General features: G+C 38.5%; 1 long non-coding RNA gene across 1 annotated transcript in view; it reads left to right on the top strand.

Annotated features, from left to right (window-relative positions):
• Positions 1-19,429, top strand: part of LOC121100431 — an 80,325-nt gene that overhangs the window by 8,369 nt on the left and 52,527 nt on the right. The window contains exon 2 of the long non-coding RNA XR_005832235.1: positions 8,077-8,217. This is a non-coding gene — a long non-coding RNA (uncharacterized LOC121100431). The remainder of the gene's footprint in view (positions 1-8,076; positions 8,218-19,429) is intronic.

The following is a 19,429-nucleotide window of genomic DNA, read 5'->3' as shown; positions in this document are numbered from 1 at the left end:
AAATATTATATATAAATGATTAATCATATTGCTGTTCACAGTAGATGTTCAATAAATGGTAGCTATGCATTTGAGCACTTGCCTGGTTTTCCTCCATCCACAGACTATAACTTCCTTGAGAATAAGAATTATGGAGAGTTGAAATCACAGGACCTAGGGTGACCTGGGCCCTTTCTTCTCTGACTCCACATCCATTGTGCAACTTGTCTCTCTCTCTTTTGGTTAGAATTAAATACGAAATAGTGGTTCATCTGGTTATTTCCTTTACCCTATCAGAGGTGAAATTCTCAGAAAGACAAATTACTAATTTATCAGATGCTTTGCTCTTAGCAGCAAGACCTCCAAAAGATATCCTGAGAGCTGAAACCCCTTTACTACTATACCTTGCTTGTGCCCATTTTACATTTCATTGAGGGAATGTGAAGCTACAACATTTATGTTGTTAAGGCAAATATCGTATTATTGAGATAGCACAGGCATAAAGTGTCAGCTTTCTCCGTTCTATTCCCTTTCTGGAATTCTCCCTTAGACTCAGATTCCAGTGTTCAAAATCCTTACACTCTTGTTCTCATCCATCCCTAATGAGAAAACGAGACTTATTCTTTCACTCACGCGTATTTCTAAAGATGAGGGGTCTTTTCTTGCCTCAGGCCTGGGCTTACCCCAGTTTTCCTTTGATTCAGTTAGGGATGATTTCAGCTGTAAGTAACAGAAATTCCACTTTTAAAATGGCTTTTAAAAATAGAAGACGTCTTTCCTCCTCCTTCCCTGTCTTCTTTTTTCTCCTCAGCTCATGAGAAATGAGCTCTAGCTCCCCTTCCTCCTCCTCCCCCTCCTCCTCCCCTTCCTCCTTCTTCCTCTTCACAGCAAGCAATCCAGGTCCACAATGTTAAGGTCATTTTCTCTCTTGACTTGTCCTTCCTGCTAGTTCCCTTCAATCCCACGATCATACCTGATTTCAGGCCAGGAAGAAAACATGGAATGGTACCAGTCATGTCTGTCTTTCACACCAAGGAAACAAAAGCATTCCTAGAAACCCCAGGAAACCTAACTTCGATCTCATCGGCCAGTATGTGTCACCTGGACATGTCTAGCAGCAAGAATACTTGGGAAGGTGGGTATTTAGCTTTTCCAGACTCTAGTGAAAATGGCAAGGGAGCTTAGAGTGACTCTTGGTCAGCCAACCAACAGCATCTACCACAGCTTTCCACTATAAAGCGGTGGAGATTTTACATACCAGCTTTGCCAGCATTTTCCTAGACCTAGACTGTTGTATTTATGGTTCTCAAGGCTAAGGACAACCAGAAAGTATTGTAGATAGCAAAATCTGATGCCCACTGTCCTGGTCTTTGTCAATCTGTGTTTTCTAAACTTACCAAATCAAGAGAATCACTTAGAATACATATTAACTAGAAGCACACATTCCTTGGCTGTTTATCAGAAGAGTCTAACTTAGTTGGTCAAGAGAGAGAGTCAGAAATTTATATTAAACACACACACACACACACACACACACACAGACACCAGTGGGTTTTTTTCTTATCAAACAAATGTGAGGACTGTTGGTCCATAGAATATCTCTGATTATTCTTGCTCTGGTTATAAATATTCAGCTTCTCAGGACATTATCATGAAGAGTTAGATGTCCTCATATTCTTTCTTTTAAATATTCCTCTCATAATGTTCTTCTCAAAATGTTCTACTCTGGATAAATTCCTTCTGCCCCATCTCTTCTGTCTCCATGACTTCATTGCAAAGACCTTTCCATCTCTTTTAGATTTATCCCAATCAGACTGTGGCCCCATCCCTCCCCCCCATTTTATTGCTTAACCCCCAATTTCCAGTACAAGTCATTATGTCTTTTTCTTTCAAGTTTTACTTTGTTACTTCAGACACATCAATCAAACTCTTATAAAACATTATCATCTTGCTACAAAAGTCATGCGATCTCACTGAACATTTAAAAGAAAGATTCTCAAGCTCCTGTGTTTACATGTAACCACATCTATTCTATATAATGCTTTTCAGAAGAGGGGACTGTTTTATGCATGAACAGTGCACGAAGACATGACACCGACAATATGAGACACTGAGTGAGATGAGGTTGTTGTGAGCTGAAGGGTTATGGAAAGCATAGAGTAGAAAGAAAATTTGCTCTGGATCTTGAAAAATAGGCTGGATTTGGAAAGGCAGGGAAAAAAAAAAAGAACAAGAGAGAGGGAGAATTCTGTGAAGGTGGGCATTGCTCTGTTGTTCTTCCTTGCACTTCCCTTCTAACATATGCCGTACTTTATTTGTTGACCTCTCCCTACTATATGATCCATGATGCGGGGCTTTTATTGTTGTTATCTTCAGTGGGGCCTAGCACAGAGTAGCTACTCAATAAACATTTGTGGACTGAAGAGCATGTGAATGAATGAATGGTTAAGATCAACCTGATGGGGTTGGGATAGAAAATACAGTTTAGTTAGTTAGTTAGTTGTAAAAATGTTGGCTTTGAGACAAGAAGAGTTTGGAGTCTTCTTTAGACAATGGGAGAGAGGAAACATCATGGAATTCCTCAGCTCATCTTATTTCATTTCCATATTTAGTGTAAGTACTCCAAAGAAATTGCAAAAGGAGATAAAATGGCAGAAGCAAATATGGATCCTTTCTTAGAAAAGGATGATGTGCTGATGGGCTGGTTGGTGAGGCTCTGTGGTTCTTCAGTCGGCCAGCTGCACCTCCAGGGGACAGGAATGAGTCAGGTGGTGTGATGCTGCTGTGAACACTAGAATATTCCTAGAGACAAGGTTCTGTTTCTGGACCCAGGAACCATATCTCTCACATGTGCCCTTTTATTCCCATTCTTGCCACATTGATCTTAATCCACAGCCTCTCTAACCTTACTCGTGATTTCCTAAAATTGTCTCTTAAAAGGTTTCCGTAATCAAGTCTCTACTTTCCTCTTTTCTTTCCACTCCCATAACACACTAATACAAAGTCTTTTCTGTCACTTCAATGATATCACTGCTTTAATGGTGTAAATTTCCTGGTTAAAGACTATAATAGATCTCTAGTAAATAGACATTGTAACCCATTCCATCTTTAGGTCTGGCTTTCTCTCCCTTTCCTTGCCCCTCTCCAACTCTCTCCAACCAGTATCAGTCTTCTCCATACATATTCAATACTTCTTCTCTTCTAGTCAAACTGGGCTATTCTTATTAATTTGGTAATACACAATGGCTAGATATTGTCTATATGTATCTGGCTCCCCCTTTATACTCTTGTTTCTTCCCTGTTTTGCAGGGGCTAGAAACCTGGGAACAACATTGTTCATATTCCATTGCCAGTAGGGTTTCAGATATAATTTGGGCTCTGCCAAACAAATATATTCGTGAGGGATTTGGAAGGCAGAAGAGAGAAGGCAGCCATCCTTGGCTTTTTCCTCTGTTGATGGTGATGGGCAGCCTTTGTCATTTCAGCCCCTGGGGCTCAAGAGTATGAAGTCAGCAGTTTCCAGCAGCCTCCAGACTTTAGGAGGCAGAAGCTCCTTGATGTTCTGTGCAAGGATATGCCAGGCACCATCTTGTTCACCAAGGAAGATACAGAGGGAGCAAATAGTAAAACGGGGTAAAAATAAGCTCTTACTCACACACTTCACATGCTTCAAGTCTTCCCTTCATTTTAATTTGAGATTAGAAGCAACATAATGCAGGAACTTGTAGGACACTAAGGTATTTTTAAATAGTAAATAGATGTTGACTATCATCAGACCAGGAGTTCTCTCTCTCTCTCTCTTTCTTTTTTTAATGCCACTACTTTTATCCATGAACCAAGACCCTTGGCACATCAGTAGGGATAATAATATACTATAATTGGGGCTAAAGAGATAATTATATTGGATGATTAAATGCTTTTAACATCATCTTAGGGTGATGTTTCTGTTCTGTTTTTCTCATTTGGTATCATATTAGTATTATAGGAATTTCAGATGTATTACTTAATTACACATTGATTTAAATAGGAAAATTAAAGACAGATACTTTGGATTCTTTATATGTATATACTAGGAAACACTTAAAAAATGTATTGGATTTCAACAATGATTCTGCTTTAAAATGGAAAATAGAATTTTTCAGATAATTAGATAAAAAACACAGATATATCTAGATATTTAAATAGGTCTTGGAGGGCTTTTAAGGAATTATTCCCACATTTTTTCTTTTTCTTAAAAATTGAAATTAAAATTTTTAATTTATTATTAAGTCCAGAAAGAATATATGATACATTCACTTTACAAAAATTTGAAACGTACACACCAAGCAAAAGTCCCCCTGGAAGTGTTTCTCCTTCTCTAAGAGATAAGATGTGAGCGGACTGACCCTTGCCATCGTCGGCTTCCAGCCTCTTCCACCAACTACATCATGCCAGTGTTACTTTTATTGTAACAGTGTTATGGTCAGTAACAATTTTCTGTTGGTAACTTTTTGAATCTTTTATAACCTTGATTAAGTCTTTAATGCTTTGTAAGTTGATTCTGAAAGAGGAAAAGTAATAAGCAGCACTTACATTATCTCGACTGTAAATATTGTTCGCTGCAGAGATAAACAATGTTATGTACTTCCTTCTCTACTGTTCCAATGTCACAACACTGGTGATAGTCAGAATACTACAATTGAATTCTCCCTATTCTAGTCTACCAGTTGCTCAAAATCACGCTACATTTAAAAATAGTAGCATCAGACCTTTTCTTATGGAGTTCTGTTTTTCTTTTTCCTGTTTTTTTAAGATTATTTATTTAGTTAGTTAGTTGAGAGAGAGAAAGAGTGAGAGAGAGAGAGAGAGAGAGAGAGAGCACAAGCAGGGGGAGGGGCAGAAGAAGAGGGAGAAGCAGATTCCCCACCGAGCAGGGAGCCGGACACAGGGCTCAATCCCAGGACCCTGAGATCATGACCCTGAGATCATGACGCTTAACCGATTGAGCCACCCAGGCACCCCTTTTCCTGGTGTTTCTAATTACCTTTATCTCACTCTTTTTTACTGCTGTGTGATAGTCTATGACATAGATGCACCAATTTAGCTCATGTTCCCTATTGAACATATAAGTTGTTTTCATTTTTTCCCTACTATGTATAATGTTTTAATGAACATTTTGCCCATGTAGTTGTGTACCTACAAATTTGTATAGGATAAAAATCTAGAGGTAGAGAGGCTGGGTTAAAGGAATGTACATGTTAGTAACTACTGCCTCTGGTCTTCAGAAAGTTACTGCTATTTACATTCCACCAACATTATACAGAAAGGTATAATTCTATACAATGTTTCCAAGACTCTTCCTAATCATGTTGATTTTTACCAGTCAGATGAGTTTAAAATATCTCACTGCTGTTTTAATTTGCTTTTTCTTGATTATTATTAAGGTGAAGTGTCTTTTCATAAATTTAATGGCACTTGGCATTTCCTTTCTGATGTGGTGGTTTTTTTTTTTTTTAATGTTTGGGATTTCTTAAATGTTTTGATCATTAATTCTTTTTTCTGTTGGACAGGTTGAAAATATATTCTCCCAGTATATCAATTTTCTTTCAACTTTGTGGGCAGTATCTTCTGTCAAAGAGAAGTTTTAATTTTCATCTGGGTAGAACATCAGTCTTTTTCCCCTATAGGTCTTGTACCGTGTTTCACTTAAGAAGTGCTTTCCTGGCCTAAGGAAATACTCATATGCTTTTGTATGTTTGCAAATACTTGTATAGATTTTCTTTTACATTTAGCTCCTCAACCCATTGAAAATGTTTTGTTTGTATGCAATGAGGTAATTCCCTTCTTTCTATATGTGTGTATGACAAATCGTGTATGAATTCTCCACTCATGAGTAGAAAGGAGACATGGCAGTGCCCTCCCCCCTGTGCCTTTTTAATTATGTCTCCCCACTTCTTATTTCTGTCCTACTCTAAGGCAGCACTGGTCAGCGTGACACGTTTCAGCAGGCCTCTCTAAGGTTTTGAGCAATTCCGGCAGCTACTAAATATCCATTCCTTTAGCTGTATGGAAGACATTATTGAGCTCACACATATCCAGCTCTGTCCTGAGTACACAAGACTGTAGCTATCAGATCCCATGTAGTTAGTTGGGGCTGTGTGACTAGTTCTGGCCAGTAGCTTCTGAGTGGGAGTGGGATATCATGTGTATGTCACTTCAGGCCGGAGTGTGAAGTCCTGCTTGACCTTGTAGCTTTTTTCCTGAGTACCTTGGGATGGTGGGGCCACATGGAAGCAGCCTGGGTACAGAGGCACTGCGTTGAGGACAGATACCCTCCTAACGTGCTCACCTCACAGCGGACATGTTGTAAGTGTGATATAAACTCTTGTGTGTTAAGCCACTGAGACACTTGGACTTGTTTATTATGACGTCGAAAGGCAAATGAGTAAAGGATGACCATATTTTTCCCCCCAGTCAACTTTGATTCTGCTCTATTTAATTTTTTTTTTAAGTTAACAGTTTGAAACTTTGGTACTTTAACATTTGAAACAAATCATTTGCACGATACCTTGCAACTGAATTGAGAAACGCTGATATCATTTATTCATGATTTAGGTATATTGATTGAATATATATATCTGGAACCAGGCTTTGTGAATAAAATACAAGTACAAGAGACCCGGCCTCTCTCTTCATGGAGCTCGGTCGTCATATCAGAAGAGGTTGTGCAGGACTCTGTTATGGGTATGGTTCCAGCATCAGGTGCCCTAAGTTAGAATCCTGGCTCTGCCTCTCATTAGCTGACTAAACTTAGGCAAGTTAATTAACCTTTTACTGCCTCATTGTCTCATCAAGAAAATTCAGAGTAAGTCAGTTAATTTATATAAAATATTTAGCACAGGATTTGACAAACAATAAGCACTCAATAAATATTAGTTATTATCACTATGGGGACTATGAGCCTGGACTACACCCAGGTGCCTTAGGGTATCTAAAGCTGTACCCTCAGAATATGGAGCCAGCATCACCAAGTCCCATCCCCAACCTCGCAGTTTGCCTCTTGCCTCAGCATGGTGTACCTACCATCGGAAAACTAGCAGAAAATTCCCAAGGCAGCAAGAAGCAGGGATTATGAAAAGCACCTTGTGCTGTCATCCCTCTATTTTTAATGTTTAATTTTTAATTTTCCAGGGCATCTGACTTAACCAAAGATAATGATCTATTTTTAGATGACCTATAAAAGAGTGATACGTCTAGTTTATGGACTCTGAAATCCTCAGCTTAAGAACATCTTAGGAGAGGGATGTCTGGCTGGCTCAGTCAGAAGAGTGTGTGACTCTTGATATTGGGGTCATGAGTTCAAGCCCCGTGGTAGGTATAGAGATTACCTAAGTAAAACTTAAAAAAAGGAATATATTGTGAGCACGTTGTGTGTCTAGCTTATGGATACATATTGCAGATGTAAACATACACTTGCAATTGTGTAGATACACACACATTTAAATGCGGCACTTCCTATAGAGGGTGTTAGGTTTGTCTTGAACCCTGAACTTAATATTTATCTGTTACCCCAAATCACAGAACTAGTCAGTAGCAGGGACAAGAGTCATGAAATCAGCAAATGCTCTTTCCATCACACCCTGTCTTATAGAAGAAATAGTCACCTTTGACTTACTAGAGCCCCAGTCAACACAGAAAAGATAGTAATATATTACCCATGCACACATTTTTATTGCTGGACCATATAACCTTATCTTCAATGGAAGTTTCAATATTTTCTCTGTAAATACACTCCACTTCCTTTGTACAACACTATAGCTAAATTATTAATAAACACAGTAGAAGGCAAGGTCTTTGGTAGAACTGTAGATCTAATATTAGGTCAATTACAGAATCTCTCCTTTACTCCTATAAAAAACTGCTATACATTTGTATTATTATAACCCCTTCTAAACCACCAATAAAGTCCCTAAGGGAAAGGGAAACTAACATTTATTGTGATACTAACATTTATATGTTAGGAACTGTGGAAGAGTCGTCACATAAATACAGACCTTCAACAAATACACAATTAATTTAAACATACACATTATGCATAATTTTATTTCGGTTTTACAGGACACGCACACAAAATAGCCCACAGTAAAGTGGAAAAAACCTGCAGCCTTCTCGTCATCTTCATTCCTGTTGGGCTGAACTTTGGTTCAACAGAATCACTGAACAGTTGCCTCCAAAGCCACAAAACTTCTGGATTTGTAGGTGAGTGTATTGTGTGTGTATGTTGATTACAATCAATATGTGATTGTTGTCAAAACATCGGAACTATGATTAGCAAACTTTAGAAAAAGTTCCACTATTTTACTACCACGGAGAAAACCACTCACTGAGAAAATCACTGTCAATATTTTTGTGTCTCCTTCAGATTTTTTTCTGTGTATGCATATATATTGTGAATATATTTTCATGTCCCAAGTAGACATCTATATTATCTTTGTTAAAGACACATACTTTCCCTTGTACCGTAACATATACCAAAACTCATGTACCAAATACCCTGTTGTTGGTTAGTTAACATGTTTCGAATTTTCCACTATCTTCATTAATCCTAGTGGAATGGCCAAATCAAATCCTCCAGACCAGATATTAGGCCTATTCAAGGGTCAAGCATGTAGCTGGGCTGTCTGTTGTCAATATTTAGTCCGCGCTACCTTCATTTCTCTCTTCCTCAAGCCCGGTAACATCAAAGGAACATGGATGTGTATTTCAGTCTCAATTCTGGTGACTAGTTAGAATAATTATTGTCCATGGATAGAGATACCTGGATTTAAATCTCAGTTTTAATTACTAGTTAACTTTGTGAAAACCATTTCAGATACTCTAACACGGGAAACCGGACTAAGATGAGGGGCAACAGTCAACTGATGGTCCGAGTTACCGAAGAAATTTAATATATGTTTCTGGGTCTGGACTTAAAACTCTTGAATCTACATCTGCAGGGCAAGACTTGGGAATCTACATTTTCAGAAACTCTCTGAGCCTTTCCAATGCCTTGCAGGCTGGGACCCACTCAAGGCTTCTCCTTACTGGCACAAATTACATCTCAAGGCTTCTCCTTACTGGCACAAATTACATCTCAAGGCTTCTCCTTACTGGCACTCTTTCATCCTTTTCCCTCCTCATCTCCCTAGGGTCCCACGCAGTTTTCCCTGCACCCAGGTAGTTTGTGTGTAATAACACAAGGAAAACAGGGAGATAAAGTTAGTTAAAAAAATGAAGTTCTTGAACCATTTTTTAAAAAGCAGATTAAGGGGCACCTGGGTGGCTCAGGCAGTTAAGCATCTGCCTTCAGCTCAGGTCATGATCTCAGGGTCCTGGGATCGAGGCCTTCACCCCCTCCCCCCCCACTGCTTGTGACCTCTCTCTCTCTCAAATAAAAACATAACATCTTTTTTAAAAAGCAGATTAAAACCAAGATAATGAAACAATCTCACTTCTGCTGCCTCTTATTAGCTTACCTATTATTTAAGTTATTAAAATATTGGTTTAAAAAATTCCCCCCCAAATTCCATTTTATTCTTTTTCAAGATAAAGATTTTTCTTGGTGTTCAAACAGATGCCATCTGACAAATGGCAAGTGGGCTGTTTCGATTCTAATTGAAGAGTCCAAAGTCACTTCTAGTTCTGAAAATCTATGATTTTATTTCAAATAGTCTTATAGATGCTAGAAAAATACACACACTGTTGGCAGGTCTGACTCTCTAACTCTATGGGGAACATGCTAACATAAAAGGTTTATTGAAATTCAGCTCTTTCTGGGAGAGTAAAACATAATACACTGATTCAAAGTTACAGTCAACCAATAATAATTTAGAATACACAGTTCATCTAAGATCTGTTTTCAGCTGTTTTTGAATATATCAGTTCAATGGGGCTAATATAAAAGGTTGAGAAATCATATGTAGTATTTTTATTTTTCATCTTTAAATAAGTGCAGATAAAATATTTCTAACTCACCTCAGTTTCATATTAATCTTTACATCTTCTATGTAAAAGGAATAAAACCAGTGAATCAGAGAGAAAACTTGGAGTCTATGTTATATGTTAAAAGTAAATAGTAACAGAACTTAACTTTTCTTTATGACTATAGTAAAAGGAAAATTATATCTATTAATATTTAAAGGACAAAAGAGAAAACAAGGATTTTGAGACCTAAAAATGTATCATCTTAAGTGGAAATCTTTATTATCTCAATTTATCAATTAAGACGTGTTTAATCATGAGATTCTAATAAAAATATGAGCCTTTCATTCAGAGATCATATCACTATGATAGTATCTATATCATACTACTATGATGTGATAGCATTTTCAGGGGATACTTACGATGAAAATGAATTAACACTTTTTATCAACTATCAGCCCTGTAATGGGTGATTATAAGTGCTCAATATTCTCTTCTGCACTTTGACTCTAATTTACATCATCTGATGCACTAAACCATTTGGCCCGGAATCAGCAATACGCTGAAATCAAACTATTACGGTGCTGAGTTGTTTTCTGCATTACACTTTACTTAAAATGTATGATCCCAGAACTGAAGCACCAAAGGTTACTATTACTGAGAGTCATTTATCTATAGCTTCAATAACAAAGCTAGTATTAAATATAAAACCATTCACAATACTGTTCAGCAAAAAGGTTATCATTAAAATAACTCTAGGGCTCCAATTTAAGCTCACATAACAAAAAGAAACCTTGAATTGGAATTGTCTTTAGAGCCTCAATTTACTGTTTGAGGAGTTGGAGTGGAGAGTTACAATTTAATTCGTTCTCCGTGGGGAGAGAAAAGACTGTCATGAAGTTAAAAAGCTGTAGACCAAAGGTCCTTCTCCTTTTGTGAGGGGAAATGGTTTTTAATTCCCCCAAAGCTCAGGAATCTTTGTTAGTGAACGGAGTGGAGAGGAACCATGCCAGCTTTGGTCCTTCCTCCCAGAATCCTGTGGGCTGTGAAAGAAGTAGCTTGGTTGTGAGGTGTAAGGATATACTCTGATTTATCATTATTTGTGTATTTTTCTTTTCCATGAGACTGTATATCTCCTGTGAGAATGATCATGTATTTTTGGTGTCTCTGTGAAAAGGATCTTGAAACACAGAGTCCTCTCACAGCGAGGGTGACCTTAATGGCTTTGGCATTGCAAAGATGGGCCCGAAAGTTAGAGTTTAGAAGTGAATTTCATGAAATTAAAACTGCTGGAGTCCACACTCCAGGGAGAAAAATTTGATGTTCTCATATTTGGGGCAGTCGAAGGCAGAGTGTTAAGGAATAAAAAGGTTCTAGTGAGGTTGAGGATTATCTCTCGTAGTTTCCTCGGGTGCAGCGGAGCTAAAGAGAATGTCGCACAAAATGTCTCTGTTCTCTTGAAAGCTCCACGGACAGTACAAGGTAAATATGCCTGTACTGTCTCACTGCGCTCCCAGTGTGCAGTAAAGTCAACTGAATAACGAAAGTATTGTGAGAAGGGAATTTGCAGGGGGAAGAGGGCACCATGGAGTAGAGCCTGCATTTTATGTTTAGTTGCTGCTGCTGAGAATAAAGAAAGCACTTGAGAAATGGCCAGAGGAAGTTTTAATTCTGCAGAATCAAGAGATCAGTGCCGGAGGTGAGCACAAGGATCCACCTTCATAGGGGCCCCTGGGTGGCTCAGTCGGTTAAGCGTCTGACTCTTGATTTGGGCTCAGGTCATGATCTCAGGATCATGAGATCGAGCCCCGAGTCAGGCTCCATGCTGGATGTGGAGCCTGCTTAAGATTCTGTCTTAAAAAACAAAACAAAACACCCTGTTTATTAAAGTGAATCATTCTAGGCCTTGCACTTGGACGTTACTAAGAAGATTGGCTGTGGTCAAATAGTTCTCTGTTTACAGTTCCTAGAAGACATCTGCATATAACGAGAAATGCCTAAGTAGCATTTCTCCCTAACCCAAAGCAACGTGTTAAGGGTGGTAAGAAGGGGGTAGACCTGACCTACATCCTCTGAAGTTGCATTTATATACGCTTGACTGTGGTGACTGGCACCATGTCTTTCCCTTTACTCTGGGAGCAGACTCTCTCACATGTTTTACCTACAAACACTTACAGGGCACTTAGCCGCTGTCAGGTGCTCTGCTAAGCACTTGGTTAATACGAGCTCAGTGAATCCTCGTAAGCCTATGAGGCACATAATATTTAGCTCCAGTTTACAGTTGAGAAAACTGAGGCACAGAGAGGACAGAAAACGTCCTAGGACTAGCAGCTCATAAACCATGGGATAGAGTTTCAAAACAAACGAGTCAGGCTGGAAAGTCTGAGCTCATAACCACCACTCCATGCTACCTCTCCTCTTGGAAGCTTCTCCTTCCCCTTTCTGCCCTAGAACGTTGTGTACCCAAGAAGGGGTTTGCCTAAAATTTCCACGGGGCATTGCTCTTTTACTTCTAGTTGGCAGGTATGGGTGGAAATACAGCCTCATAAGCATACGTTTCTGTCTTAACAGTTAAATTCCAGAAGCCCTTAATCTATGTTGGATTAGATTAAAACAATGGCGAGAATTCCAGGCCCTAATAGCAGGCTGATGGAAAAGATAGGCAGGGGCGCCTGGGGGCTCAGTCGGTTAAGCAGTTAAGCAGCTGCCTTCAACTCAGGTCACGATCCCAGAACCCTGGGACTGAGATCCACGATCCACGTAGGGCTCTCTGCTCCGCAGGGAGCCTGCTTCTCCCTCTCCGCCACTTAAGTGCTCATGCTCTCTCTCTCTCTCTCAAATAAATAAAGTCTTTAAAAAAGAAAAGATAGGCAGGACTGCCTTTTACCCTTACCTTACAAATCACGTCCCATTCATTTATTCATTTCATTCAACCAGCATTTATTAGATCCCCTCATAAACCCTGAAATACAATGGTGTGCAGAATAGACAGGGCCCTTGCTCCCCTGAGTCTTGTGGCCAATAAGATATACTTGATTTACTTTGATTCAAAATATACTTGAATCAAATATGTTTACAAATAGATAATTACAACTGTATAAGTTCTAGAAAAAAGTATAAGAGTGTAAATGTATAGAATGGGAAGTGTGAGTGACTGGAGACTCATGCGAGGCCTGCTTTCCTAAAAAGGGGACGTGTGAGTTAAGACAGCTAAGTAGAAATGAAGTAAGTAGAGGGAGGCAAGAGGGAAAAAACATTTCAAGCTAAAGCAACAACGCTTTGCTCTTCAGGGGGAAGCGTTTGGTGCTTCCGAGGCCACTGAAGATGGCAAGTGTGGCCGTGGCTCAGAGCGCAAGGGAGGAGGAGGCAGGAAGATTAGAGAAACAGAGAGAGGGTCCTAAAAAGGCTCACAAGCCACACTGAGGGTTTTGGTGTTTATCCCAAGGGCGATGGAAATCCAGTGAAGGATTTTGAGCGGGGGAAATAACATGATCAGATTTTCATTTTAGAAAGGTCATTTTTGCAGACAGATTTGAGGGGTTCGTAGTAGAAGTAGGTGGTAGATCAGTGAAGGGACTAGTGCAATCCTCCATGATATCTACGCTTACACAACTGACTGCCCCATCTATGTGTGAGCTTGTCCTTGCCAATGTCCCTAGAAACTCAAGCTACAATAAGACCTTTCCAGACTGACATCAAATTTGCTTGTTTTGGCATGGCTAGCCCATCTCTCCTTGAGGTGAGGACACACTTAGGACTCCAAATATAACTCATAAGAAGGTATTTTGCAGTTACATCCTCTTTCCCCATTATAATTTAAGATTGATAACGTGGAAGCAGTGGGTCTTCTAGAGGGCATCTAGATAACTGGATAATAAAAAATTGAAAGATTGTATAAATAGATCATTGAATATAATAAATATTTATGGTACCCATGAGTGAAAGGAGAAAGTGTATAAGAAATCATAAGTAAAACGAGAGGCAATTCTAGAGTTCTTTTTTGGGGGGAAGGAGTAGTATTTTTCAGCCTGGGGCCTGGCAATCTAATCTGGAATATTTTTCTTTTCTCATTCATGTAACAGTCCAAGAATATCATTCCAGGATTGGTATGAGGTGGCCAGTCAGGGATTTCGACCTTAGTAAGTTTTATGCTGGTTTACTAGCAAGCAGAAAGGTGAAATGGGGAAACGAAGATCAAACCTGTTTCCTTTAAGTGTACAACCCCCAGGTTGTGCTCGTACCCCATTAGCCAGAACCTGGACACATAGCCAAGGGAGACTGGAAGATTTAGTTTGTTCCTAGTGAAGGGAAGAACAAACATTAGGGACAGACAGCATCCTCACCCACGAAGCTGTGGGAAACATGAGACTACATCTGTAGACTTTACTGCCTATTGGGGAAAAAAGACATTAAACAAACAGTTATACAAATACGTATTTAGTTACAGCTCTATCATATATAATTACTATAATTATAAGTAAAATTACAGGTGCTGTTAGGGTCATGAACAAAACTAATCTGCTGGCGGGTCAGGGGTGAGAGTGAGGGTCCATGGAACACTTTTCTGAGGAAATAACGTCAAGACCACAAAAAGGCTGAAGGAAGATGAGGAATGCCGCAAGGGAAGAGCATTCCCCAGCAAAGATAATCAGGAAGGTACATGGTACATTCTAGAGACTCAGGGACTGTAGCTCAGAGAGAAATAGGAGAGAAGGAAGGACTCCCAGGAGACCAGAAGTAGCTGGAGGAAAAGAAAAGTGGCTGGAGATGATTGTGGAAAAGAAATTCAGTGAAGGGTTTTACTGGAAGAGTAATTGATGAGATTTGCCATTTTCAAAACATCGTCCCAGCTGCAGAGTGAAAAAGATACGTGATGGACCAGGACCAGAAGCAGAGATACTAGTCAGTAAATCCAGTGGAGATGGAAATCAGTGGAAAGATCTGAGGTATTCAGCAAAAGCCTCAGGAGGGTGACTTTTCTGAGTTCTTACGTGTCTGAAAATATCCTTATTCTACCTTCATAAGTAGATGCTGGTTTGACTTAGTTCAAAAGTTTAGACTACAAATCATTTTTTTTTCTCAGAATACTAAAGATAACTATTGTCTTCTAACAATCAGTGTAGTCAATGTGAAATCTGATTCCAATCGATCCTTGTTCCTTTGTAGATTGTCTGGTGTCTAGAAGCTTTTAGGATTTTCTTGTTTTCCTGAGAATCCTAAATTTCACCAGTATCTATGTTGGAATTAATTTTTTTTTTTTCCCATTTGTCCTGATTTCTCTACAGCCAGTGGTACTCATTGTGTGAAGCCTCTTGACTTTTCTTCAGCTCTGGAAAATTGTATTTGCCTTCTATAAAAAATTCTTCCTCTTTATTTCCTCTTTAGAGAACTTCTGTTGATGACTGCTGGAGCTTTTCAACTTTCCAAAATATCCTACTACTCTATAATATCTGAGATTGCCATGACCTTTTGGGCTAAGAAACATTGCTTTTGATCTTTTAGTTTACTGGTTTGATCTTTGAGTTAATATTCCATATTTATCCCACCTGTTGACCTTTTAATTTCAGAGATATATTTTTCTCATTTATAAAAGAAAGGTGTTTTTTTGGGGGGGGGTTCTTTTTGGAGGGGGGATAGGGACAGAGGGAGAGGGAGAGAGAGAATCTTAAGCAGGCTCCACACCAGCACAGAGTCTGATGCAGGGCTCCATCTCATGACCCTGAGATCGTGACCTGAGCCAAAATCAAGAGTCGGACACTTAACCAACTGAGCCACTCAGGCACCCCAAGGTTTTTGTTTTTTAAAACTCTACTTAATAGAGGTATGTTGTACATACAACAAAATAGTCCAATCTTAAGTAGTTAGATGGGTTTTGACAAATGTATACACTCATGCATATAGAATATATACTACTCCAATCCAGATATAGAACTCTTCATCACTTCCAAGTTGCATTGTGCCTTGGCACTGAAAATACTCCATTCTCCTCCTACCAGGCAACCATTTATGTGAAATTTATCACTATAGATTAGTTTTGCACGTTCTAGAACTTTATATAAATAGAATCATATAATATGTAGTCTTTTATATCTGACTTTTTTTTTTTTGCCAGTGTGACCATCTATGTTGTTACATATGCAGTAATTTGCTCCTTTTTAGTCCTGAGTAGTATTCCATCATATGGCTATGTTGCCATTTATTTATCATCTTACCAGTGGATGAGCATTTGGGTTGTTTTCCGTTTGAGATTATTATGAATGAAACTATGAACATTCACTTGCAAGTCTTTGTGTGGACATATGCTTTTATGTCTGTTAGGTAAATACCAATGAATGAATTTGCTAGGTTGTATGATTAAATATATGCTTAACTTCATAAGAATCTACCAAATGGTACTCTAAAGTAGCTCTACTATTTTGCAATCCTGCTAGTAATGTATGGGTGTTACATTTGCTCTACATCCCCATCAACATTTGTTATTTTCAGGCTTTTAAATTTTTGCCATTCTAATAGACATGTATGTCATTATAGCTTAAAAGTGCATTTCCCAAATGTGTAATGATGTCATATATCTTTCTGTGTGTTTTGTGGACATTCATATGTCTTCCTTGGGATACCTGTTCAAATCTTTTTGCCCATTTTTAAATTGAGTCATTTGTCTTTTTATTGATTCATAAGGATTCTGGTTACAAGTCCTTTGTACGTGTTCCAGATAGGTTTTCCCTGTCTGTGGCTTAACTATTTTCTTATTTCTTGGTGTTTTTTGAAAAGTACTATCTTCAAAGAATAGAAAATTTTAATTTTCATGAAGTATTTATAATTTTTTTCCTATGGTTAGTGCTTTTGGTGTATGATGCAATGAATTACTCAAGGTTCTTTTTTCCCCTCCAATTAGAAACATAGGTATCTAGTTGCTTCAGCAAACTTGTTGAAAAGACAATTCTTTCCCTATTGAATTACTTCGGCATCTTTGTAAAAATTGAACTGACCATATATGTTTACGTCTATTTCTGGACTTTCAATTTTGTTTTATTAATCTATATGTCCATCTTTATGCCAATATCATACTTTTGCTTTGTAGTAAGTCTTAAAATCAGGTAGTGTATGTCCTCCAATTTTATTTTTCAGAATAGTTTTGGTTATTCTTGGTCTTTTGCATTTCCATATAAATTTAGAATCAGTATGCCAATTGATGCAAAAACATCTAAAATTTTGATTGAAATTATGTTAAATTTATAAATAACTTTGGGGAGAATTTATATCATAACTGTATTTAGTCTTGCAAACCATGAATATGGTATATCTTTCTATTTATTTAGGGTTTCTCTTAGCTGTGTTTTATAGTTTTCAAAATATAGGTTTTGCATATACTTTGTTAAGTATTTTTTGTGTTTCAATGCTATCTTAAATGATACTGTTTACATTTCATTTTCCCATTACTTGTTGCTAGTATATATAAATGCAAGTGAATTTTGTATATTGACCTTGCATACATTCCATCATGGCCATAAGTGGAAACGATCCATCTGTGGTAGATTCAATCAACATGGTCACAAATTCTTCACTATTCCTTCCAATGAGAGGTAGACTCTCATTCTCTACCTTTGAATCTGGTGTGGCCTTAATTATGCTGACCATTAGAATGTGGGCAGAAGTGATAGTCTCGGATTTCCTAAGAAACCCTTGGTCCTCAGACTCTTTCACTTGGGTTTCTTGGAGTCTTTGCTCTGGGGAGGCCAGCCATCATGTAAGAAGTTTTACTACTCTGAGGCTGCCATGTTTAGAGTCAGCTTGTAGGTGTTCTGGTAGATAGTTTCAACAAGCCCATTCTTCTAGCCACCCCCACCAGGCATTGAATAAATCTGTCTTGGAAACTTTAGCCTCGTTTTTCTGTCAGCTGCATATGATCAAGTGACCTCAGCTGATGACAGAAGAAGTAGAAAAATCACCCCCCTGACATTTGCCCAATTTCCTGACTCACAAAATGGTGAAATAGAGTAAAATGCTTGTGTTTAGCCACAGGTTGGTAATTTGTTATGTAGCATGAGATATCCAGACATTGCTAAGGACATATTTTAACTTAAAAGATTTTTTGTTTGTTTGAAAGGTAATTTTCCTTAGATTGGGTTTTGGTAAATGTTCTCCCAAATGTTTAGTGATTCTCAGTGCTCTTTGAGGATTGGGCAGGACATATGATTAGTCAGAGTCTGTGAGTAGCTTGATTTTGGATTCGAAGGCAGGGTTCCCTATCATTTTTTGGCAACTTCAACTATCTGGCCTTCTTTACTGCTCCTCTGGTCCCAATTACATCTTCTTGTGTCAGAAAACCTACCTTAGAGAACAAAATCTGCAAATTTCTGTCCTGGAGACAAGTGCCTGATTTATCTATTCCTTTTCTTTTCTCTTCTTTCTCTCCTGTCAATATGGAGGTTTGGAGTAACTTCATTGTTTTTCTTCTTTCTCTAGCTCCAGCACTCGTACACTAGGCAGATTGTTTGCTTTTGGTGGTCGTGATAGAGGGGCAAACAGCAGTAGCTACCTTTTTCCACTTTCAGGGGAAGAGGAAAAGCTAAATCGTATAGCTTATCCAAAGACCGCAATTTAATGAATTACTCTGATAATTGTGCTGAAGCTACCTGCTTTTTATTTTTCTTGCCTCTAAGCTTAGAGTATATCTGGAATGGTCTTATTTTTGCAGTGGAGTTATATTACGTTTATACTTAATTCTTCAGAATTCAATTACATTATAGGAGAAACTTAAAAACAAAATTTTAAATATGACAGATGATTTTGCCGTCATTCTGTGCAAGCAGGTTTGTCCCAGAACAAGCAAATCTCAGATGGGAGATGCATATCTGTTGTTCTTTCCACCATTTTTGGCATTCACACACTCCTTGTCCTAAAAGCATTCACTACATTATTGTGACAATAATGATTAGAGATAGAGCTTTGTCCTTGTGGCATGGCTTCTAAATGTAAGGTGTTTAACCAAAGAAATATTCTGTTCCAACAAGGAAACATCACTTGTGCTGGGTGCTTCAGAGATATTTTGATTGTCTGCAATATGGCCTCTTCTCAAGAGCTTTTCAAGGATAATTTTTCATTTATTTTTTAAAAATAGGTAATTGTGCAGTTTTTATAAAGATAATTGTGTTGACTGGAAGACAGCACACTTTCGGGTACATAACACAACTTCCTTAACTGGGAGTAGAAAAGATGTAAGCTGCTCTATCCAGACAATTCTGGGGGCAAAAGGCACAGCAGCGGTCTCCCCGTTGGAGTGACAGCATATGGGACTGTCATCTGCCACCTAGGTGTCTTGCTGCTGGTAGCACCCCCTGTTGACAGAGAGAACTCTGAAGGGTTTTGAAGAAGTTGTTTTGCTATTGCTCAGAGGTTTTTAGTCCCTTTTGATCACTCTCCACTGTTCTGGAGACTTTGGTTAAGTTTCTAATGCTCACCAGATGCAAAGTGACTCGTGACCAGCCCAGCACATTCCTGAGTGCTTACT

Source organism: Ursus maritimus, unplaced genomic scaffold (assembly GCF_017311325.1).
Source record: "Ursus maritimus isolate PB19 unplaced genomic scaffold, ASM1731132v1 scaffold_4, whole genome shotgun sequence".
NCBI lineage: Eukaryota > Metazoa > Chordata > Mammalia > Carnivora > Ursidae > Ursus > Ursus maritimus.
Note: the sequence above shows the minus strand (reverse complement) of the source record. Positions and strands in the feature narration are given on the sequence as shown.